Source organism: Podarcis tiliguerta, assembly GCF_965153285.1.
Source record: "Podarcis tiliguerta genome assembly, chromosome: 6".
Classification (NCBI taxonomy): Eukaryota; Metazoa; Chordata; class Lepidosauria; order Squamata; family Lacertidae; genus Podarcis; species Podarcis tiliguerta.
In genome coordinates, this window is record NC_139539.1 from 61,223,132 (window position 1) to 61,248,725 (window position 25,594).

At 42.9% G+C, this 25,594-nt stretch overlaps 1 long non-coding RNA gene across 1 annotated transcript in view; it reads left to right on the top strand.

Annotated features, from left to right (window-relative positions):
- The window catches only part of LOC310681015, a 92,056-nt gene that overhangs the window by 28,070 nt on the left and 38,392 nt on the right, over window positions 1-25,594 (top strand). The gene's annotated exons all lie outside the window — the stretch shown is intronic.

The following is a 25,594-nucleotide window of genomic DNA, read 5'->3' on the forward strand; positions in this document are numbered from 1 at the left end:
AATTACAATACAAGAAACAAAATACATAATAAAAATGAGATTCTAAGTTGATGCTCTCGTGCAAAAACCCTCAGCTGTAGAAAAAAAAATTATTAGTCACTCTTCAAAAAATAAATTTTAAGAGCAGATTCACACAATTTTTTGGTGTTCGCTTTCAAAAAATATAATGAAGGCAAGCAGGTGCATAATTACAGGTATGGCAGTCAGAGAAGTGTGGTTGCTATTATGGGATTAATCATGCACCCAAAATGTAAGCAAAGGCTAAACAATAGGCGTGTTTCCTCCATAATGTTTCCTCCATTCATACCTAAAGCAGAGCTTGGTCAGAGGGGAGAATCTGACAGGAAACTCTTGCAAAATCCTCCTTTCCAATTTGTAGGAGTAAGTCAGATCAAGTTTTCTCATTTTTTTAGCCTTGTCTGACAAGCTGTACAGAGCAGAGCTAGAGATGTTGGTTCCAATTATTTATGTGTATAATTAGATATTATAATGTACATGTTTTTTAAAAGGAATTCCAGAGACATATGCAAAGCCAGTTGCACATTTGTAAGTTTTGCAGGTATATCTTCAACTCACAAGCAGGAGGAGAACTAATAATCGAATAAAATGCCACTCCCTTGTTTTGTATAATGGTATCTGTCGCTTTCTTTGTAAAACACACACAAGCACACAATCCAGACGCAATGGACACACATATTCCAGTCTTGTGACCTAAACCAATGTGATCTGAAATTTAGAAAGCAACTAATGGAACAAAGCGAGACTTTATTCTTAAATCTAATTCTCTCCAAGCTGGAAAGGAACGAGGAAAAGAAATAAAGAATGCTTAGTTTTGGTTACCCGTCACTGGCCTTTGGCTTAAATTGCTGCAGTCAAGGAAAGCAACCATATTAGCATCACTTAAATTTAAGATTTCATTTTGTAACTTTCCCCACTTTAGCCACCTAAACTGCACCCTGGTACCTGTTTGCCTCTGGGGCATATTTCTGAATAGACATTTATTGGATAGGACTCTTAAGCACTGTAATAAATTTATCTAGAAAGTTCTGCATTTTCAGTCCATTTCTTTGAGCCCTGAGGTATTGTTGAGTGACTGAGTCCAATAGCAATCCACACACACCAAGTATTTTGGCTTACTCTCCATAATGGTATTCACTCTTCAGAGCCAAAGTCCATCAACGGAAAGATGGAACATTCTGAAGCCTGCAATTCACATTCAGGGCTGGCTTGAATTGGTGTGGTGAGCAAGCAAGATGAATGGCTCCATATAGAACTCTGAAAATGTAAAGTCGTCATGCAACTGCTATGTGGTATCATTGCACGTCAAGTTGTAAGCACACGGTAAAGCAAGCATATGACTGCTTGCTTAATACTACAATCCAAGATCTGTGTAAGAGCCAACCCAACCCACACTCTTAATTTACTAATCAGCTCTACAAATGATTCCTGAATTACAGCCATCAGGCCAAAGTAAATAAAATGTTTAAAGGCAAGATGTCTGGATAGTGTGGGAGGAATTAAGAGAACAGGAAAGGAGGAAGAGGCAGGAAATAGTGAGAATTCAACATATTGGAGTTGTCGCTCAGAAAATTAACTGAAAACATGGTACAGTTCTCCACAGTCTTTCCCAGCGTAGTGTCCTCCTGGTTTTTTAGACTACAACTCTCAGTCCCAGCTAGCACAGCTGAGGTTGATGGGAATTGTAGTCCAAATCATCTAGAGGGCACCAGCTTGCAGAAGCTTGCCATAGACTGCACTACATTTATCTTTGAATTATGTGCATGGATTACTTGTATGGGGGGGGGGGGCGCCAACACCAGCAAAACCTACTTTATTTAAAGTTCTCCTTGCATGTGAAAAGGCAATGCACCATTGAGTAGTCTTGCCTAAATGCTTGAATTAGCCACAGACTGAAGAGTAGGGTTGTGGTTTTTTAAAAAAGACGTTTCATTGCATGCATTCATGGAACCGCTTCCAACACTGAGATTGGATATTCATTGCCTACGGCACACATCCTCATCTCCCTGTAATCCTTGGTCAAAATTAGTTTTACAACTCTTTCCTGCCGCTTTAAACTCCTCGAATCTTGTTTGATCAAAGGCAACAGCAGGGCAAAAGAAATTAGTACCCACGTGATAGAAAGCAAGGCTTCCAACATACCACCCTCTAAGTACTGTATGCCTGGTGGAGATCATCCCTCATGATCCCAGTTTTTTCTTCTCCACAAGCCTTCCTTCACTCTCTCTAGCTGGTTACTCAAGAACCTCCTTTGAACAGCTGTCACTGTCTGTCCATCTGGAGCAACTCACTGCATACTACAAGCCATGGATTGCGTCACTCCAAATCACCTTTTATTTTAAATTGTTGTCCATCAAAGGAAACAAATTAGGAAAGTGCATGGAAAATTGAGCCAAGTTTCCTCAAGACTCCATTGCTAAATATTATCTATCTTGAGGGCAATTGCATTGCTTTCTTTGAACTCTCTTGTATATATTCACTATGAAATGTTAACTTGTATCTGAATAACATACCATTATTATTTCTGTGTTAACATCGTCCTTTAGTGTTAAAAAAGTAATAATCGCCATCCATCGAGAGGATTCCAGAATGTCACAAAACATACAAATAAAACATAAAATCAAATACATAGAACAACATACTGCAAAAGCACGAAGCAGATTGAAAAGCCTAAAACTAAAGGGAAGACATATACAGATGTTGCTCTACCGCAATAAAGCTGAGTAAGAATCTGGTCGTTTTTTATATATCTATATCATAAAAAGTAGATTACATTTGCAGTTTATTCCTTGTGACTTTCCAGGCATTCTCAGGATTCCGAAGCTTTTGCTACCTGTAACATTTGTTTTTAAGCAGTGTTCACAGGGGTGGGTGGGTTTGAAAACCTGCGCCTCACTCTTCAAATTAGCTGTGCACCCAGAAGCATTAACAAACTTAAATAAGTCATTTTCATACAAGCTGGAGATTGACGATTTCTAAGAATTCAATCAATTTCTGAAGCACTGAGCTTCTGCAGAAGAAGCTTATTCTATTAGTCACTATTTAGCCCTGGAGTAAAGCCAGCACTTCCAGCAGCTACAGAAAGAAGAAGCTGGAGCTATTTATGGCTACAGAATGAAAGCAGCATAACTTGGCTCACATGGACTCGTCCATAACCTACCTAAGGAACTGCCCCTGCACTCCTTTACCAAAAGTGGAGCCCAGTGCTTTGTGACACACTGTGCTGCTTGTGCTATTTTCAAGCAGGGAGCCAACAGCTGCTGTCAGACTCCTTATTAAAGCAGCACCAAGCAAGCAGCAGCCAATGCAACAAACTGATCCTGGAGACCCAGGGCCTCTCCAGGCAGGAGTTTTATTGCACGTGAATTTGGCAACCTATTCTTGGCACAATAATAGTGAATTTGTTATTTTGTTTTACTTATTTACTGCTTTATTGTAGTAAAACCTCAAAACAGTCTACAAAAAGACCGGGGGGGGGGGGGGGACACCATCCATTTAAAAAGCTAAAGACTATTTTAAACCTTTAGATTCTTTTTTTTAAAGGGGGAAAAATAAGCTAAAAAACAAATTAAAATACCTGCCGACATTTGATATGTCTGAATAGGTTTGCCTAAACAAAACTAATTTTAAAAAGGTAAAGGGACCCCTGACCATTAGGTCCAGTCGTGACCAACTCTGGGGTTGCGGCGCTCATCTCGCTTTATTGGCTGAGGGAGCCAGCGTACAGCTTCCGGGTAATAATAATAATAATAATAATAATAATAATAAATTTTATTTATATCCCGCCCTCCCCAGCCAAAGCCGGGCTCAGGGCGGCAGTAATGTGGCCAGCATGACTAAGCCACTTCTGGAGAACCGGAGCAGCGCACGGAAACGCCGTTTACCTTCCCACCAGAGTGGTACCTATTTATCTACTTGCACTTTGACGTGCTTTTGAACTGCTAGGTTGGCAGGAGCTGGGACCAAGCAACAGGAGCTCACCCTGTTGCGGGGATTCGAACCGCCAACCTTCTGATCAGCAAGTCCATTTTAGCAGGAGGCAAAAAGAGTACAGGGAAGGTGCCTGCCTGATGCCCACAGGCAGGGAGTCCCAAAGTTCAGATGCTACCACACTGAAAGATCAATTTCTTACCAATGTGGAATGATGATGATGATGATGATTATGCGGCAACCGGGGGGAAATGGCAGTTCTGCCGACCAAATCAGTCAAGTGGGCATATATGAAGTAAAGCAATCTAGCAAGTACACTAGTTCCAAGCTGTTAAGGGCTTTCATCTACTAATAGTAGCTATGGGAGGAAATTAGAATCCCTGTGACTCGTGTGCAGGGTAAATAACAAAAGAATCAGCTGGGTGCCTGGATTCAAAATGCAGGGCTAAATTCACTCTCCAGTAGGAGACAGTCCTAAGTAGCAGAGTTTAAACTCACAAAAGTCAAGCATCTGTAAAGTGGTAGGAATATAAGTTGTTATACCCTTTAATACTATTTAGTCCACTTGCAAACAGCGCACCTCTCTTTCTATTTCTCTTGCAGTGAACAGACCACACACTGTTAAGTAAGTTTAAAAAGCTGTACTTACAAAACGTTCCAAGGGTCAGATTCATGCATTTAGCCAAGCAGCAGCAAGGAGATCACAGTCAGAATATTCTTGGGTAGAAAATTCAAAAGCATACTAGCTAGTACAAGTAGATAAATAGGTACCACTGTGGCGGGAAGGTAAACAGCATTCCCGTGCACTCTGGCTTCTGTCTCGGTGTTCCATTGTGCCAGATGTGGTTTAGCCATGCTGGCCACATGACCTGGAAAACTGTCTGTGGCTTCCTCTATCTGAAGCAAGATGAGAGCCACACCCCATAGTTGCCTTTGACTGCCTTTAACTGTCCAGGGGTCCTTTACCTTTGACCTTTATAACTTCAAACATGTGCTCTAATCTTGGGGCTTGCTTAGGCATGTCTTCCTTGGTCAACACAGAGAGGGAACAGGAAGAGTACTTCTGCAAGTACAGTACTTAGATAAACCCCTGGAAAGCAAACTGTAGCACCACTTTCAGCAAAATTCAGTGGTCAGTGCCATTTCTTCCACTTCCAACATACACTTCTCTTCCTCTTAGCATTACCAAGCAAAGGCTTTGCTGAATCATATTCAGCTTCTATAAGCATATATAAGTTATACAAAGTCACAACAATGCAGCAGGTCTCTAGCAATGCAATCTCATATACAGTGTGTCTAACTCAAGAGGTAAGACCCACTGAGTCCAGTAGGGCTTCTTCCTGATAAGTGGGTATAAAATTACAGTTTAATTGACTTTACTCGTTTCTCTTAAAAGAACCCGTAGAGCAGGTCATGTTACTTACTCCTCTATTAGAGGGACAAGCAAAATGACTTAAGTAAATGAAAGATATGAGCAGACAGAGACACTCCCCATTACCTTTTCAGCTGTGTCTGAAACATCATCACTGCTTCTTCCATTAAGTGCTTTAGCAGAACTCCCTCATACATTCTCATGCTTTAAAGTGGGCATGCTCAGTTACACCGAGCATTTTACCGCTGCAGGAAGTTCAGCTGAGAATCCTAATCCTAAACAGACTGACAGCTGGATCCCAAATCTCACCAAATTAAACAGGATTTTGGGTTTCTATTGTGGTCAGGACTAAGGATGCGCAGATTGTTCCGTTTCAGTTTCTCATTTTTTCCAATCAGAAGTTCAGTTCCTCACATTTCAAGATTGGTCTCCATATCAGCAATTTGCTGCAATTTTTTCCTGATATACACACGCTCCTTTTTGAAAGTGATTTCTCCTAATATAATGCATTTTTGTATGTTATTTTCACTAACACAATTTCTCCAAGTATATGCTTTTTTTGCATACATTTATTGGTTGGAGAATCGCGCTGTGAAATTCACATGACTCTGAATTTTGAAAGGTAGCTGTGTTTTGGCTCCAGTTTTACACAGTGTGAATTAGGTAGGTTCGCCTTTAAATGTGAACTGAATCAAACTTATCCCCCATCTCAACTGAAATTCCACTTATTTCAACATATATTATTGCACACCATCCCAATCTCCAAGCAGCAGAAGATCCCTGGGGTTCCAGGTGCTTACTCAGGGTTCATGTTTCCTTTGGAATGAGGGACAACAGAGACTGTGGTGTCTTTAGGATATATGGTTTATTTACACACACACACACACACACACAACCTGAGCCTACAATGGAGGGGTTCACAGATTAACACCCCAAGAGGGTCTCACATCTTCCATTTCCACAGTCTTTGATTCTAGCAAAAATCAGGCATTGTTCTGTTTCCTGTCTGCCCAGCCTATCTACCCACCCATTTGTTATCTGGCACAGAGGCACTTCCTTTGTTGCCTTAATGGCCTATACTTAGAGGACCGTTATCTCACCAGGAAGCTAGCCTGGCTATTCCAGGAGTTGAATCTGTGTTGGATCCAGGAATTAGAAGCGGGCTCAGGCACATAGCCTACCCCCGCTCCAAACTTTTAACCATATGTTTAGACTGCTTTTAGGATATGGCTGCAATTTTTCCCTAGCAGGATTCTGTGCCCTGAGTACCACTGTGACAGGCAGAAATCCATCAGATGAAGCTTTTCATATCATTTCATCTGCATATCAAGAAACGCCTACGAGCTTTTCTATTTTCATGTAATGGCTGGGGCTCCACATTTGCTGCTTGGCAGCAAACATAATGTATAAATTGTCCCTGGACAACTACGTAAAAAACAAAACAAAACTATTTTCACTGTTTTGCTGTAACTTAATAAATGAACACTATTTGTATGCTTTTTTAATTTACATGATGCCAGTAAGAAGCATATACAGTGGTACCTCGGGTTACATACACTTCAGGTTATATACGCTTCAGGTTACAAACTCTGCTAACCCAGAAATAGTGCTTCAGGTTAAGAACTTTGCTTCAGGGTGAGAACAGAAATCGTGCTCCAGCAGCGTGGCGGCAGCAGGAGGCCCCATTAGCTAAAGTGGTGCTTCAGGTTAAGAACAGTTTCAGGTTCAGTACGGACCTCTGGAACGAATTAAGTACTTAACCCGAGGTACCACTGTATTAAAAAATGGGTCATTTTCTTCAGTAAAACATCATAGACTTTGATAGACTGTGCAGCATCATTATTTTACTGAATGTACATTAGTAGACATTTTATTCATATCCTTCTGCAAAAGTATCATTTGACACTAGCTCAGAGTTCTCCAGCAAACTGTAACAACAGTTCGTGCTACTTTGCCTCCTTTCTCAAAGAATGTGTGCTTCAAAAAAAGGAATGATCTAGTTACTTTTCATTGACATTCTTTCTTTTTCCCCTGCTCTGCCCATTCATGCAAAAGTGCTAATTTATACAAATGTAACTAGGTACAACCTGCATATTTCTTAGGGACAGCCCCTTGTTACAGTCTTCAAATGTTGCAATCTTGAAACGGATTAACCTTTTGCCCTTGTATATAAGCATAAGACATGCTTCTGTTTGCTGTCTCTCTTTTTATAATATACATGGTTTTTCCTTTCAGATAACTTAAGCTATCAATTATATCTGGCTTATTACCTTAGAACTTTTCAGTTAGAATGCTAAGGGAACATGAGATCTTTCTAGTAAGCTAAGGGAACATGAGATCTTTCTAGTAAGCTGCTTCAGAACTTATTGAAAACACATCACTACGTAAACTGATTTAATATTTAGTTTCCAATAATCTTGGGAGTGGAATTTTAAAAAGAGAATGATGATTTGCAGTATTTTGGGGTGGGATTCAATTACATGCATACATATTATTTATAAATAATACCATTATTATTATTATTATTATTATTATTATTATTATTATTATTCACAGTGGTGCCTTCGCTGTGGAACGCCCTCCCATCAGATGTCAAGGAGGTAAATAACACTACAACTTTTAGAAGACATCTGAAGGCAGCCCTGGAACAGGAGATTTTATAATGTTTTTCTATGTGTTCGAAGCAGCCCAGAGTGGCAGGGTATAAATAGTAAAATTATTATTTTTTATTATTATATTATTATTATACCAGCAAATTCAAGTTGTGCTGTTGCACAACAAACCCTCCCCCCCCCAAAAAAAAGAGGAAACCCCCCCCAGGAAATTGTGGTGAGGAAAGTGACTAGGAAATGCACTGGGAAGAGTTGTGTGACAATTGCTTGATGCAATGTTATATAACCTCCCTATAAACAAATTCAGAATGAATGAACAATAAATAGCTGATGTCAGCCTCCTTCAGACTTTTTTTTTTTTTTAAAAGCAATAATGGCGCATTAGTGGAGGACATACCTATTGGACCATCCACAAACCATTCTACTTTGTTTCCCCAATGTTACTGCATTATTGCTGTTTGAACTCTTGTGCTGTAGCAGAAGAAAAGTGGAACATTTGTGATGTGAACAGTTACAGGATTTTAGCAGGGAAATATTGTAAACGAAGCGGTCTGACTGCCACGTATTATTTGGAGGTGCAAATGGTATTGAAAGCACAATTGTGGGGGTTGTGGGGTTGGTTTTGTTTCGATTATGCATGTTGTGTTTTTATATTTTGATTTTATCTTGTGAACCGCCTTGAGACCTGTGGGTATGGGGTGGCATACAAATTTAATTTATGATGATGATGATGATGATTATTGCTTAGCTGCCCCAATAGCATATGAGCACAAATTATTATGAATGCTCAGTATCATCAAAATTGTATGGAGGCGTTTATTGTCTAACATTGCTGCAGGCAAATTGGGATGGATGCTCAACAAGGTCACCTGGAAGCAACCCTACAGATTCTCGGCACTCTTCAAAAGGATTCCCTGGGGGCCATGAAGGTGATGGCTATGATCCAGCAAAGTGCCTTACATATGTGCAATAATTATTTGCAGGCATTGGGGTTTATCTGGTGCTTTCTTCTTTAGCTCTCTCTTCTTCAACCACAATCTACATTTTAAGCTTAGACTTGCAGAAAAATAATATTCTAATAAGCCTTGTCACATGCCATTGGATTGCAGCCAGCATCTCTGATTATGTCTAGTTCTGCAGAACCTGCAAACTTTACCAGCCATATGCCGGTTATTTGCCAGGTTTGTGAGCAAAAGTAAAAAATAAAAGGGCATTATGGGCTTACAGTCTTCTTTCATAATTCAAAATACCCTCTAAGCATTTTCTAGGTAAAATTGAACTTTGAAAAAGTTCTCCAGATAGAATAGGTATGGGGAAAGGTGGTGTTGCTGCTTATAGCAAGAGACGTCACAGCTACTAGCCAATAGGTGATGGTAACTCTCTAAAGATTTGACTCTCTATGCACTCTATGTGGGGCTGACCTTGGGTCTGGTTTGGAAGCTCCAGCTGGTGCAAAGCTATACAGCCAGGTTGCTGATGGGAGCTTCAGGCCGATAACATGTGACACCATTGTTATAATAGCTGCACTAGTTGACCATCTACTACTGAGCCAGGTTCAAAATTAGTTTAGGAACCCCTGGACAATTTGGGTCCAGAGTACCTAAGGGACTGCCTAAAACGCTTCCTCACTCTCAGTCACTGAGATTATTTGTAGCAGTGCAATTGGTTGTCTCCTGTGTTGGCAAGGCTTGCTTGACACCAACTCGAAGTAGAGCTTTTAGTGTCACTGGCCCAGACCTGTGGAGCACCTTGCCAACAAGAGATCCAGTGGGTCTGAAGCCTCTTACCGCAGAGACAGCTCATTTCCATCATGCCATCCCTAGCACGTTGCTGAGAGGTGTTCTTGTGAAAATTGCTCCTCCACACTATGAGCAGCTACACATGGAGAGCTCAGCTGGTTAGAGCATGGTGCTGATAACACCGAGGTCGCAGGTTCGGTCCCTGTATGGGACAGCTGCAAATTCCTGCATGGCAGGGAGTTGGACTAGATAATCCTCAACTCTACAATTCTGATTGACTCACCATGCTGAAGCCACCATGCAGCTATTGGTGGGAACTGGGCCTAAGAAGCCATTGCTCTTGGCCCTTGAAGTTACCACAGACAGCACATCTCCTGTACGTTCTTTGGAGTGCCTCTGTGCTGCTGCAGCTACACTTTGGGGTCACACCCATTCTTCCCGAACCTGTCTCACCACACCCAAGTATTTAATTGCCCAAAGCTGGCTTTTTTTCTGCTGAGCACTATTCACACTGCTCCCCTCCCTTCAACTCAGATACTCTCCACAAGGGCATGCCACAACTAATAAGCTTCACTGTTATCCTCATATGCAGTTTAACTGTGACTCACTTTAGAGTGGGCAGCACAGCTTTCCTTCTAAGCCTCCACACAATGTATTCATGCTAAAATTCTGGCTGTGGCATTTGTTTTCTTATTGTCAAAGGCATGAGCGTTTAACAGAGAGGAGAGGACACTGTTGGGTTTTCAAATGTGCTGTGTGGAAACTGAAGGCAGCAGTCAGGGCAAGGAAGGCTCTGTTGTATACCCCCAATGTTGAAATCCTATGAATGTTTATGCAGAAGTAAGCACCACTCCCAAATATGTGTGTATATAATTGCACCCTAAATGCTGTTACTTCCAACACCTTTGCCAGGAACAACAGTGTTTGTTTTACTTTAGTTTGAGTTATGTTGTTGTTGTTTAGTCGTTTAGTCGTGTCCGACTCTTCGTGACCCCATGGACCAGAGCACGCCAGGCACTTCTGTCTTCCACTGTCTCCCGCAGTTTGGTCAAACTCATGCTGGTAGCTTCGAGAACACTGTCCAACCATCTCATCTTCTGTCGTCCCCTTCTCCTTGTGCCCTCCATCTTTCCCAACATCAGGGTCTTTTCCAGGGAGTCTTCTCTTCTCATGAGGTGGCCAAAGTATTGGAGCCTCAGCTTCACGATCTGTCCTTCCAGTGAGCACTCAGGGCTAATTTCCTTCAGAATGGAGAGGTTGGATCTTCTTGCAGTCCATGGGACTCTCAACAGTCTCCTCCAGCATCATAATTCAAAAGCATAAATTCTTCGGCGATCAGCCTTCAGTTTGAGTTATACACCACCCTATTTTAGAGACTAACAGTGCAAACCATGTATAGTCAACAATAAGTCCTATTGGGGCTTACTCCCAGGTAAGTAGGGTTAGGATTATAAAATGAGGGATTGGGGGTTTGGTGAGCCAAATCGTTGCATTCTTGTGCTATACCATTCCTTGTCCACACTGGAGTTTACTGTGTGTTGGCAGCGGTTTGAGTTCCCATTTAATTTGGACAGCCCACATGACATTATGCTCGAACGACACCTGTCTTGATGCAGACCAATACATCTACTCTCCTGGAATAATTATTTCCTTCTGACATTAGTGTGCTGCATACACACACACCTATAGCAAGAGGAATTTTAATGGACATAAAGCAGCATTTATTTATTATTATACCTCCCCATTCTCCAAGGAGCTCAAGGTGGCATCCGTTGTTCTCCCTCTCCCCATTTTGTCCTCACAACAACCCTGGGAGGTAGGTTACTCTGAGAGACAGTGACTGGCCCAAAGTTACCCAGTGAGCTTCAGGGCTGAGTGGGGATTGAACTCTGGTCTCCCAGGTCCTAGTCTGACACTTTAACCACTACACCACACTGGCTCTTTCCAAGTGGAACTAAGGTGGTCAGATATAAAAGAGGCCATAGCTGCTGCACTTTAAATTCCCTCTTCTAAACCATGACTGAAGATGAAGGAACCCTGGCCTCTTTTGTATCTGTCCATTCAGTGAGAATCTTGTAACCGAAATTGAACTATAAACAATGATGTTACATTCTGAGTCTGGTTAAAGAAGAATGTCCCGTGCTATCAAAACTAGCTAAATCATTGCAGCATGAACTTTTGCAGATAATAGTCTGTATTACCACATGGGGACAGTGCAGCTGATAGTTCTTTAAAGTATAGGAAGATTTCAGCCATTACTGCACTACCCGAATTACAACCCATGTGGGTTTGTGAGAGAGATAAAATGACCCCGCCTTCTAAAACCAAGGAAACAAAATAATCTCAGCAAGGTTTAGGGGAAATCCAGATTTAAATGGAGAGTGGGGAGTCGTTTGCCACGTGGCTAACTGAGCCCCCAAATTATACAAAACTAGAGAACTTTTGCCTGAAAAGAAAACGATTCCATACATGATTAGACACAAATGATGCTGTTGAGTCACAGGCAAGACTTGCTGTGTTTGGCTGAACAGCAAATTACATGCTTTCCTTCCCAACTAAAAACACCTGTCCAACTAGATCACCAGGTTACTTCTGAAGGAAAAAAACAAACAAACCAAAAAATGATTCCCTTGGAGCCATCCTTGTGGCACCACGGCAATGTACTATAAGAGAAACTGGTGGCCACATCCTGTGCTTTGCCATCTGCATTGTACATGATTTGAGAGAAAACTCTCCATTTGATCTCTTGGTCACACCCAAATCTTATTTTGGAGGGCGGACTTTCTTTCTCCAATTTCGCTCCACAATGCCCCACACATGCTAAGGGGCAGCAGACCAACTGAAGATCAGTTGCTGGAGAGGAATAGCAGGAAAGGGCTCTTGTCTTAAGACAGGGAGCATCTTAATTTGCCCAGAGATTTGTGTAGTAGCTGGATGTGGGGTGTGTGTGTGTGTAAAAAGGAGATTAGGATCCCATACATGCACCATCACAAAAAGGATAAGACACAGACCTGCATTCAATTGCATAAGCTTATTTATATGCACGGATACAAATTTAGAAATACAGTCATACCTTGGAAGTCAAATGGAATCTGTCCCAGAAGGCTGTTCAACTTCCAAAATGTTCGGAAACGAAGGCACAGCTTCCAATTGGCTGCAAGAAGCTCCTGCAGCCAATTGGAAGTCACATCGGATGTTCAGGTTCCAAATAACATTCACAAACCAAAATACTCACTTCCGGGTTTGCGGCGTTTGGGAGCCAAAACGTTCAACTCACAAGGCATTTGGGATCCAAGGTACGACTGCAATTGCTATCGTTTGCATAGAAATACATCTCGCCCTATTGGGGAAGACAGTGACCTGTGTGCTTGCTCTGTCTACTGTCCAAATGCTGGCTGCTGACAGGTAGGTTCCAGACCCCATTTCCCCTTCTGAGAGTCCTTTTCTTTAATCTGAGCTTGGGACTGGATAGCCCTTCTGGTAGAGGACACCTTCAAAGAGAGGCGTTTCCTCTGACAGCCCTTCAAAAAGCGGATTATTATTCTCTGTGAAGTATGAAACATGACCACCCTAAAGGAGATGGAGGTAAGTGTGCGCGCGCGCAGGAAAGAGACAAAGTACCTAGCAGGGTCCCTGCCTTCAGGCCCTCCTAGCAGCCTCCTTCTGTGAAACATCTGGCCAAGCATTGCGGGAAGCTGAACGCTGGATGGGGGGGGGCTTTAGGACTGATCCCAGCAGGCCTCTTCATAGGACTTCCAATTCTAGAACATAAAGCACTACAATGGAGTATGCAATAGAGTATTGCAATAGAGTACATAAGTGATACAATTAATACATGTAAAAATTATTAATGAGACTATATTGTACTGTATTTTATTGGTTAATTTATCTCTTTCTTTCCTTTCAAATTATCCACATTCCTTTCCTTTGACATTATTTTTTCCCACTGAAAACTTTTGAGATATGCTTCTCGTCTTTATTATTTGCTTTCGGGGAAAAGAACAAAACAACGCAACGCTCATGAAAAGAGGCAGTGACTCTCATAAGGCAGGCTATTGAAACAGGGGGATTCAAACACTTGATTATACCTACAGAAGAATGGTGCTCCCATTTGGCGCCCTAGGGACTTTTGCATTTAGAGTAGAAATGTTGAATGCTCTGCACAGCAGACCCCTTTTCGGCTTTGCGAAGCAAGCGCTTAATATCTCTGAGTCATGGAACACTTAAAAAGGTATGAAGCAATTAGCCAAGCATTATGTTAAAAAGAAAATCAAGTCAAACCAGTAATATTTTTGCATGGTTGCCAGGTTTTCCTTTTTCTTTATTAGCAGAGCTGGCAGCTGCCCATCTGCAGGACAGCAGCCAAATGATCTGACAAGATGGAAGGCAAAACCAGCCATGGCAGCAGAACATCATGTATGCAAAACAGAGGTTGCCACCCAATCCCTGTAAAGTGTGTGCATGTGAGTGAGAGATTCAAAGTGGAACATGGGTAGATAGGCTGATAAAATACAGCAGAAAGCCTTAAGCTCACTCTGTACGTGAATCCTAGAATATACAGCACAGAGGGGCCCCCTCCTGAGGGTTTTTTCCTCCAGGCTGCAGCACTTTTCTTCCTGCAACATGTGGTGGGATTCTAGTAATTATTACATATGCACACCCACTGGATGCAAATGGAATAATAATAATAATAATACCACCAGCAAAACTGCAGGCACCTTTAAACTCAATTTCCCAAGGTGCCAAGGCAAGGAAACTCAGCAAAGGAGCAACAGGGTGGGAAGCAGAGAGACTGCCATTTTTATTTTATTTTTGGGGGTAGTTGTTGCGCATACAATGATAGTGTGTTGGTGGCAGATTTATATGTGTGGACCTGACTGTCCACACATCGTTTCCTTCATTCGTTGTTCTGCAGTCCCTCCAAAATCTTGCAAAGCAAACAACTCCTCCAAGGCTGCGCCTGATGTCTGTCATTGGACTGAGACATTGCACATGCATCTGACATCTCCACCCTGGAGCAGCCCCCGCCCTGCCAGGCAGTATCAGCCCTGCGTGCTGCAGATAAGGCTGCAAGAGCATGGTGGGTGGATCTTATCATTTCTATAACCTTCATGATGTGCCAAGCATTTCACAGACTTTACTGTGTCGCACTCGCAACAAGCCTGTGTGACTGTTACTACCATTTTGAAAAAGGAGAGAGAGAGAGCAGTTTGGCCAAGGCCAGGCAGCAAAATGCTAGTTTTGAACCCGGATCCATGTCCACAAAACTCAATCTGCCAGCCCAGGCTCAGCTCTCAGGCAAGGTCCATCAACCTTTTAGCCTGGGTATGTCTCTCTCAGTTCTCAGGCCAGCTCTCACCCCTTATATGGCCTGTGACCCACTGTAATCATGTGACCATTTCTGCCCTGCCCCTTTTCTTTAAAGGGCTATATGCAACACAATAAGCACAGGGGTCCATTAGAACTTCAGAGGAGACAGCCAAATTACCTCAGAATCTCTCTTATTCTGAGTAAAACATTCCCATTTCTGTTCAAAGCTTTACATTTTTCTAAGCCTTTGGCTTCACAAGTTAATTTTAGCATGTTCAGAATCCCCCACGTGTTAAGCATCCGTCCCATCTCATTGTTAAATTTCCAATACGTCAGCTTTTTAAAGAGCTACTTTCAACTGCTGCCTGTAATGTCTCATTGAAATTACGAATGCATTTTTCAAATTTGCTTCTGTTATTTGCTTGATTGTGCTTCAGACTCCATCCCAGAATATGTGTGTGTGTTCTTTCCATCTTCTAATTTTTATACTTTTGCAGATCTAAGATGCTCTCTTTTCTCTTCAAGATTGCCAGATGTATTTATAATAGTGGTTACTTCAGAGGATAGCAGAACTATTCACATTTTTCTAGAAAAAGAGGCGCGTTCACCATGAACACCTCCCTCATTCTCTTATACAGTAATGGCAATGGCGCCCACCTGACAGGTGCTGGAACTGGGTTCCGGTGAGTTCCGGATGAAAAAAGCCTGGCACATGACCAAGTTTGACATCATTCTCATCAGCTTGGGATGGTGAGGAGGAGGAAAGAAGTAGGCATGTAGATTAGAGGCTTTATGGTGCAGTGAAAAGTAGGACACATTGTGCCAGACAATGGAATGGCTCCTTTGAAATTTGACCAGAACACTGCATTCTACTGATTTCATGGTGGCTCAAGACCTTGGCAGTTGAGAATGCAAATTTATTTATCAAGACTTGGTGGGTAGCCACTGGCTAGTAAAGGCTGAAATTATGGTGCTCTGGCTAAGTCATTCTGTTATCTGGGGCATGATAACAGGGGGCTAGAAAAGAAGATGGAACTTAAAAGTCATCAACTGTAGACATGTTTACAGAATTAACCACTATTATAAATATACGGACCCATTAAAAAGTTGAGTAGCAGCTACTTCTGTCCCAAATATCCCACCTGAAACAAATCCCTATAGAATTTATGGTGGGCGTACCTGAAAGTAATTAGGCACTGGGCTCAGATTGTACAATATATAAAGTATAAACTCTGCGTACATCACATGTATAATAGAGTACATTTGACTACTTTGATTGCAGTTACAGTCTTACAAGGAGAACAAATCCCAGTAATACAAAGGGACCCTGCTGGTCTTTTATCAACAGCAGCAAAATTTCAATTACATGATTGCTGGAAATGCAGCCGGACACCTTCCATGGAGGAATGGTTTGATGAAGTATTGAAAATGCTTGATACAAGAGAATTCTTGAAAAGTGTTTCCCCTTCCTAACACATATGGACAACAAGAAGAAAAAAATCAGAGATGTTAAGTCCCATCCTTATTCTATAACACGAGCACCAAAGTTTCAGAATGACTTGGGGGACAGACTGAGAGACTGGTGTTCTGATATGGAGTTTGGATTTTGATATCCCGCTTTATCACTACCCGAAGGAGTCTCAAAGCGGCTAACATTCTCCTTTCCCTTCCTCCCCCACAACAAACACTCTGTGAGGTGAGTGAGGCTGAGAGACTTCAGAGAAGTGTGACTAGCCCAAGGTCACCCAGCAGCTGCATGTGGAGGAGCAGGGAAGCGAACCCAGTTCACCAGATTATGAGTCCACCGCTCTTAACCACTACACCACACTGGCCCAGGGAACCCTGCTGAACCCTGAGAGAATTTGACCAGAACATTGCATTCTACTGAATGCTGAACCCTGAGAGTTAATTCTTCCAAGATGGCTCACGTCATACTAATACATAAATAATTACCGGTATATAAGATAAACACGAGAACTTGGGGAAAACGCTGCTAGAGCTGACCAGTGGCCCATCTAGTCGAGCATCCTGTTCTCACAAATCAGATGCCTATGGGAAGCCTGAAAGCAGGACATGAGCACAACAACACTCTTTTGTCATAAAACATGCAGTGCCAGCCCAAGGTATTTTGCTGCCTGAAGTGGAATCTACCGTAAGCAGTCCCCCAGAACCAACACTTCACAAAGTTTCCCTGCACTATTCAGATTTCAATTCCTCCTTCCTTCATCTACAGCTATTCCAGTGTGCCTCCTCCCACCATGACCACCTGAAGCAGGTTGTTTCCTCTTGTCAATGTGGCAAGGCTGCCTTCATCAAAGTGAAATTTCCCTCAGGTTTCGACTTTCTTTCTTCTGGAACTTTCTCTTTGTCTTGAAAATACAAAGCGTCACTCTAGCGACTTGAGGCCTTCCTGTCAACAACACCTGCGATGATTCAACTTCTTCCACCCATTTCGCCTCCTCTTGGGAATTTCACACCAATAAGCTTTAACTGTTAGAATTTTTCTGCAAATCATGCAGTGAAATATGAAATCTACATTGATTTGGGTGGTGCTGGTGGGGTGTGGATCTCCACACGTTAGAGGTTCATTGATAAGACTGATGATATTAGGAATATAACTATTGCAGGTGTAATTTTTCTTTGCTTTATAGCAGGGATGGGGATCCTTTGCCCCCCCCCCCCGATGTTCTGGACCTGCAACTCCTACCAGTCTCACCCAACATGGCATGTGGTCAAGGATGATAGGCATTGTAGTCTAGTACCTCAGGTTGTCCACCCCTGCTTTAAAGAATTTAAAGAAGGCTGAGAATGATTTAATGTAGAACTATTTCTCGTTGGGTTGATAAACAGCTTTTGTCGGGATGTTTTTAATGTCTGATGTTTTGTTATGTTTTTATATATATTTCGTTCTGTGTATATGCTGTAAGCTGCCCAGAGTGGTTAGGGAAACCCAGCCACATGGGTGGGGTATAATTAGACGAAGAAGAAGAAGAAGAAGAAGAAGAAGAAGAAGAAGAAGAAGAAGAAGAAAGATGGTGAGAGTTAGTTTTATAATTAAAGAAGGTTACAAACTAGGAGGGCCAAAAGCCCTGCATCTATGAGCTTCCTGGCTGAAACAGCATCTCTTAACCTGAAATAGTTCCAGAGACTATTTCTGATGAGAGATATGTAAAAGTGTCATTATTTAATTTAAACACTAGGCGGCACTGGGCTTATTTGTAGCTAGATGGCGGCCCACAGTTCTTATGGCTGTTCTGTTTTTGTCTAGACATTCTGACTAGACTATTATTATTATTATTATTATTATTATCATCATCACCACCACCACCACCGTTATAGCATTAATTTCCTCCCTTTGTTTCTAAGGCGCTCAATGTAGTATACATGGTTCTCCTCTTCATTTTTTATCCTCACAACCAGGGGGGAGGGAGGCAACTGCACCCCCATCAAGTAAATCAATAAAAAAACTTAACTAACTGAGGTTCGTCCCCCCCCCCGTAAAGCCTGCCCCCCTAACATAAATCCTGGCTATACCAGACAGACAACCACCATGTGATGTAGGCTAGGCTGAGTGAGAGACTGTGACTGGCCCAAGGTCTCCCAGCGACCTTCATGGCTGAGTGGGGATTTGAAGCCTGTGGTCTCCCAGGTTCCAGTCCAACACTCTAACCACTACACCACGGTGCATCTGCTTCAACCTCTGAGTGCTGCAAAGCACATTGGAAAGGGGGGGGGGTTTCAAAGGGAAGGCTGAGATGAGCCTGTCACCTTCAGATGCCTGCTCCTCCCAACACACACATCATGGTATAAAGTATGAATGTGACAAAATAGGCATCTGGAATCACATATATCATACAGGTTAAAAGGTGTATGATGAGTTGCATCTCCTTTTGGAGTGGCTGGTGGCACTGTGTTTCTCCATCTCTTTGTTCAGTTTAATTAGTTGTACCTTACAGTGCAATCCTAAATGGGGCTGGACTGGGTGCAAAGAGGTAGATCTTCTGTCATTCCTAAAGCCCTGGACTAGCGGGAGCCGGAGTAGGTGATATTGGGAGATCTACCTTCATTTTTAACTCCAAGCAGGTTTCTTTTGCAATCTCCCCAGCTGATTCCACTAGGGGATGAATCAATATTTACACCCACTCTAGGTTGGTGTGGATTGATTCTGGGACCTCTTCAGGTCATAATTCAGCAGATTCCAGTCAACCTCACCTGCCCCTGCAGAATGCACATTTCAGAGCCCCACAACATCGCTTGTGGTTGATCTAGGCTGGCCCTATTTCCCATGGTGTCTGTGTGCTCTGTGAGAGGAGCAGCCTCCCTGTCAACAAGACAGGGCTGCTGTTCCTAACTCTGTCCATCCAGCAGATCATTTTAATATTGCTCAACGTTTGGGACTGGATTTCTCCTATTGATGTTGCAAATCCCTTCCCTAGAATGAAGTGTCCGTTAGGGACAAATCTGGGGAAAACTTAAGTAACTAGGTAGGGGTGTGTGTGGGTGTGTGCAGTAATTAGCATAATGTTTCAACAGATCAATTTGGAAAGACAAAAACTAGGGTTGGAATTAATGTTCAAGACAATAATTATTAGTCTGCGAATGAAAAAAATAGCCACAAGATGGCACTAGAGATGTAGGGGAAGCACTGCAAATGTTTTGCTTCAATAATATGATGGCCCGTTTTAGCTTTTCATTTGTTTGTAACATTTTATTTTGCAGGATTTTCATGTGTGCAAAATTGGTGCACAAACAGTTTAAGTACCTAAGGTTGCCACTCTTGAAAAAAATGGAGCTGTACCACAGAGTGTTTATCTTTATGCTTTGAAAAATCACATACAGTACCGGTACTTATTGCTCTTAGGTTTGAGTTTCTGTTTTTTTACCTTTTAGTGTTGGTTGTGTTATTTGTCCTGTGATATGCTTTTCATAAATTGGTTGCACTTGAATTGTATTATCTAGAAGTGAAGTGTGTACGGGCAACAGCAGAGAGAGCAGAACCGTGCAGCGATTAAATTTCCAATAGTGCCGAACACTAATCCTTGGTGTTAGAACACGAGTGTTGCAACTACACAAGAATGTCTTCCTGTCGTTTGTAAATCCACAACTGGTTTTCTGTCCTGTAGGAAGGAAGCCCTTAAAAAACACACTGGGCCTTCTTTTTTTTAATCAATATGCTCCCACCCCACCCCAATAATTTAGCTATCTTGTTGGCTTGTTTGAATGCCTTGCAAGTTTCCTTAGGCTGCAGTCCTATGAGTGAGCTCTGTTGACTTACTTCTGAGTAGACATGTATGCAGAGATTGTGCTGTTTGTCCCACAGGCGCCAACCCTGCCCCAGCCTCAGCCCGTGCCCTTTGCACACTTGACTGACTTTTACCCAGCTGCAGAGTGCTTAGCACTTAGTAAGCTCAACTGTCTGACCAGCCAAGGGATAAAATACAAACATGTTTGCTCTGAAAACAAGAATATGCACATCCATACCCTTACAGATTTTTTGGACAGACAGATGACTTGTGCCATCTGCTCATCCACATCTTTTATTTAAATCAGTACAAGGGTCTGTCTTTCCTATATTCCCATCCACCTTCAGGGATCACTTTATTTTTGAAATCCCTTCCACAATCTGTGACATCTTTGCAAATCACACCTTCCTTGCAGAGGTGCCAACTTTTCAGCTGAGCCCTGTAGCCCTCCCTTCAACAAATATTTTTATCAACAGCAGTTAGCAGGTGATGATGTTTACTTCCACACCAGGGCAAGAGACAGGAGAAGGACAGGCCTCTTCCTTCTTGATGCCATTACCTGATCTGCTGTGATGTCACAGCAATGTCAGAGGTCCTCTGGTCCCCATTGTCTTGACTGCTCTCTTCTCATGTGCTGCTTCCACTTCAGCTCATTGCTTTTCTGCAATAATCTGAAAACCAAATCAAAACCATTGTTCCATATGACTCAACACAGAAAGAGTAGAAGTTATATTGCTTGATTTTATATTGCTCTAAAGTTTCCATATGAATTGTTGCATGATTAGTTTGATTTCATGCCCCATCTGCACTGTATATTTATAGCAGCATCATACCCCTTTAAGCATGACTTCCTGGGAGCTGTGGTTTGTTAAGGGTGCTGAGAGTTTCCTTCAAAGAGCAAAAGTTCTCAAAAGTTCCCTGGAAAGAGGGATTGACCAGTACTACATCTCTGTGGGGGGAAATGGAGGTTTCCTAACATCTGTCCCCCTCCAAAAGCTCAATAACAGATTTACACTTTTGGGAATATGCTCCCTGCAGGTGGGAACTTTTAATTTCTGGCTTTCTCTTGTTCTTCCACTGCCTTTTTAAACTGTAAAATGGTGCTGTTGGATGCTAGCCAATTAAGATAAGCTTTGCTGGGTTGCCATCATTATGGTTCAATTAAATAAATCTTAGTCAGTAAATCACCAATTGATTGATTAAATTCCCACTAATTGTGCATCTGCAGAAAAATCAATAGTCCTCATTTAAAATGAGAAGGTTCCCCCCCTTTTGACAAAAAAAGAGGCTTTTACAGGCTTCCCCAAAGTGAGGGATCTAGGAATAAGGCCCAATTACTACCCCCCAATTGTTTCATTATAGCAACCCATAATAAGCCTAAGTGATAGACTACAGCCCAGCCCAGGCTGTAAAATACAATAAATCATGAACAAACCAGATGGAAGAGGTATGTCTTTAGGGCCTTCCAAAAGGCTTGAAGCATGGGAGACCACCACAGATCCAGCGCAGGAAGTCCCAAGGCTATGAGGCCACCACAGAAAAGGCCCTCTCCCTTTTTCCACCAGGAGACCTATCTTCATCATCAGAGCGAAGGAAGCCTGGATCCTTGATGGGCCCAGCATGCTATTCCCACGCCTCTGTGGCTCTGACAGCAAGGTAGTTGAGTTCATGCCTGAGGATCCTTTCCCGCTGGTCCCCACATGGAGCAGCTTTACCCTGCTGGACCACAGCCTAAACTCCTGTGTTTCCTACTGGGCCAGGGGTAGAGGCCATGAAGAGCTGGGAATTTGTCCGGCTGGCTTGGGGAGGGGAAGCCACATATAACCGGGGTGGAGGAATGTTTCATTTGACTGAGATAATTTTAGTAGATCGATTTGCAGCCCTATAACTATTTATTGATCACACTCGAGCCTATTATTGGTTTAGAAATTTGAATGGCTTCCTAGCAGATCTCCCACCCATTAGCTGGATCCAGTCCAGACCTCCTTAGCTTCACCACACTACTATAGGATTGGTGTTCCCAGACCAGGCACTTGGCTCAAATCCCGGCAAAACATCTGCTGCCATAGGTAATCTGACCCCAAAGATCAGACATTTTTGACGCTGTATTAAGTAGCAGTGATAAGAGGAAGGCAGCAGCTAAGGCCGGGGAGGGGGGCCTGAGCAGTGCTGGTGCCATCCACTAGAATTGCCAACTTGAGAGCTCTTGTGCTTTTCAGAGCAGGCAAAAATTCAACAGGTGTAGCAGGCTTTCACAGTAGGCAGAGGAAGCAACAAGGGCAACACTTCTGGCTGTTGCGAAGCTGCAAACCTTGAGTATATGGGTTTCATTTAACTAGTGCTCCTTGCCAGAGCTCATGAAAGCAAATCCTCTGGCCAAGGAGATTAGCTATGGCAAGCAGTCCTGGCTTAAGTTAAGCCCTGGACATGAGTTGGGGGCAGAAAGGTGAATATGGCTTCTAGCAATCTCCCCCCACTCAAATGAGCAGCTGCAAGGTCTCTCTATCTTTCTCTGTCTCTCCCCCACACAGAGAGACACAGAAAAAGGAAAGTGTGTCTTATCTCCAAAGTAGAAGCCATGCTTGTGTTTTATTGTGGGTTTATTCTTCAACTCTTCTTGACACAACAACAGTGCATTAGTGGCAAATTTATTCTGCTTTATCAGTTGTTATGTGACGCTTCCCCAATCCTACCACATTTTGCTGTCCGGAGGAGTTGCAGCACAATAAATGTAGGACGACAAAGAGAAAAACAAAAACCCCTCAGACTCAGAACATTGTGGCAAGAAAAGTTATGGAACTTCCGAAGGAAGTTGCAGGGTCTGCACTGATTGGAAATGAAGTTGTATGACCACCCCAAAACGTCTGCAGGCACAAACAATATTGAAAGAAGATCATAAGCACAAATAATCATAATTTTAAAAAGGATGCTTGGAGGATTCCTGTTCTGTTTCTGGGTAGAGGCCAGTTCAGGTGAAATTCTGTCTTAAAACAGTTAGGTTACTTGCATACGATGCATATAATCCTGGGAACCGTGTTATGTTGAGAGTCTTGGTTGTGGTAGCTCTATGAGAGGCAAACTCTAGCTCCTGGGGGGTCTCTGGAGAAAGTCATGTGCTTTAATTGTATGACGTGGGTGTGATCTTAAAGGCACAGCGTCTGCTTCCAGCCCTTCAGCAACATCCTAGCACACCTCATGGGGCGATGGAAGGGGAATCAGCCCTAGGAGGTCTCACTTGAGCCAGAGATCCCAGTCCTCGACTAGGGTGGGCAGGTGAAAAAGAGGACAGGGCAGCGCAAAAGAGGGAATTGCACCTGGTGAAATTCCCTCTTCTACACAACTACCAAAGGTGCAGGGAGCCCAGCTCTCTTTTTCACTCGGCTACCTTACCCAGGATATAGGTTTAGAAGGATGGGGGTTCACGGCAGCATAGTGGGGGTCCTGAGCAAGTGATTTTCCATTTCAGTTCCCATCTGTGAAATGAGAGCAACGATTTTTACCTAATGTAGGAGGCTATTAGGAGGAGGGAAAACACAAGCAGGATAATAAAGCACTTTGCAAAAATCAACGCTTCAATCCTATGCGCACCAATCTGGGAGGAAGTCTTGTTGAGCTCAGCAGGAACTTGCACCTGAGCAAACATACTTTGGGCCTTGCTGCACTTTACAGTATCTCTCTAGGTTTCCCTGCCGTTTCTCTTCTGAAAACTTTAAAGCTTCATCCAGACGTCAGGAAGTTGCTTTGGGAGGAGTGAGCAACACACTCTTTGTCCTGCACGACTCAACGATGTCCTCATGCCACACAGGCAAAAAGAAAATGCTCTTGCCTCCCTTTCCCATCCCAGCAGGCCTTTTGAGCAGCAGTTTCCCATGTTGTTTTGTTTGCCTTGATAATCTAGCTGGACGTGGGGGCTGACACAGACAAACAGCAACCAGCCCTTTTCAAAACACGTTGGTAGGTGGCTGCAGTTCACGAGAAGCATTTTGTGTCAAGATCACCACAGGGGAAAAATATCAAATGGCAGAGGACAAGGATATTCTATCAGCCTTTGTGCAAAACTGTGTTACTTTTTCCCAAGGCTTCAGCAGCTAAAAAGGGTGGACCAGCGAGCAGCACGAGAGGAATGCCTCGTCTCCAATGGGTGCCACTTGTGGGATGTAAAAGGATATTGTTCAATGGGCCAAGAGCTCTACTTGAAACACTGTACCAGATGACCTTTCAGGAACATGAATAAAATGAATAAACATTCTGCTTAAAAAAGGAGGAAAACTCTGCAAGCTACAACTTGGAATTAAATCATATAATCCAGGCTCCACCCCTGATTGTGGATAGTGGAGAACAGAATATCATGGCAAACAACAGTGCCATTTTTAGTTCTTTTCTCTTTAACGGCGGACACTTTGGGTGCCAAAGGAATTAAGGAAGTGGCAATAACTAACTGCCTGTTATAGTTTAACTTTCTTTCCTTTTTTTGCCTGCCTGATCGGGACAACCAAAATACCCAACCGTTTTTTGTCCTTGAAAAACGTACCAGGAAGTGCAGGTTTGCTTCAGCTTTGTACAGTCACTCCCTTCCAGGAAAAGCAGAGACTCTGCTTCTGCCAAGTCAGCCTTGCTCTTGCCTCATTAAGTTCCTGAGCAACCTTTTCCGAGTATCTGCTGTGGTTTCTCCTCTCTTTCTTTCTGCAGAGGCCAATTATAAGCAAAGGCTTCAATGGCAATTGGAGGTTGCAGATCGCAGAGGCCAAAATACTGCAAGCACTTAGGTAAGCTTCGCTCTGTCGAAAGCTGTCAGTTTATGCTCCTCACCAACCTTCCATAAAGACCAAATTAGATATGGCAGGGGTCAGCAACCTTTTTCAGCCGTGGGCAGGTCCACAGTCCCTCAGACCATGTGGTGGGCCAGACTATATTTTTTTGGGGGGGGGGTGAACGAATTCCTATGCCCCACAAATAACCCAGAGATGCAGTCTACTCATGTAAAAACACACTGATTCCCAGACCGTTCGCAGGCCGGATTGAGAAGGCGATTGGGCTGCATCTGGCCCCCGGACCTTCGTTTGCCTACCCCTGAGATATGGCATTTACCTTGCATCTATGCAAAGATGCACTTGGGTTGCAATCCTAACCATGCCTCCTCAGAATTCAATTGCTATTGAATTCAGTGGGACTTATTCCCAGGTAAGCGGAGTTAGGATTGCACCGCTTATTAACGCCGCTTATGCAATGTCCCTGTGTGTGTGCGTGCGTGCTGCTGTCCAACATTTTGTCAGTAAAATTATCCGCATCCACCCTGGTAGCTCTTGTCTTCTATTCTGCTGCATTAAAGGTGCAGATTTAGGACGGCCATGTGAATGAAGATGACACACA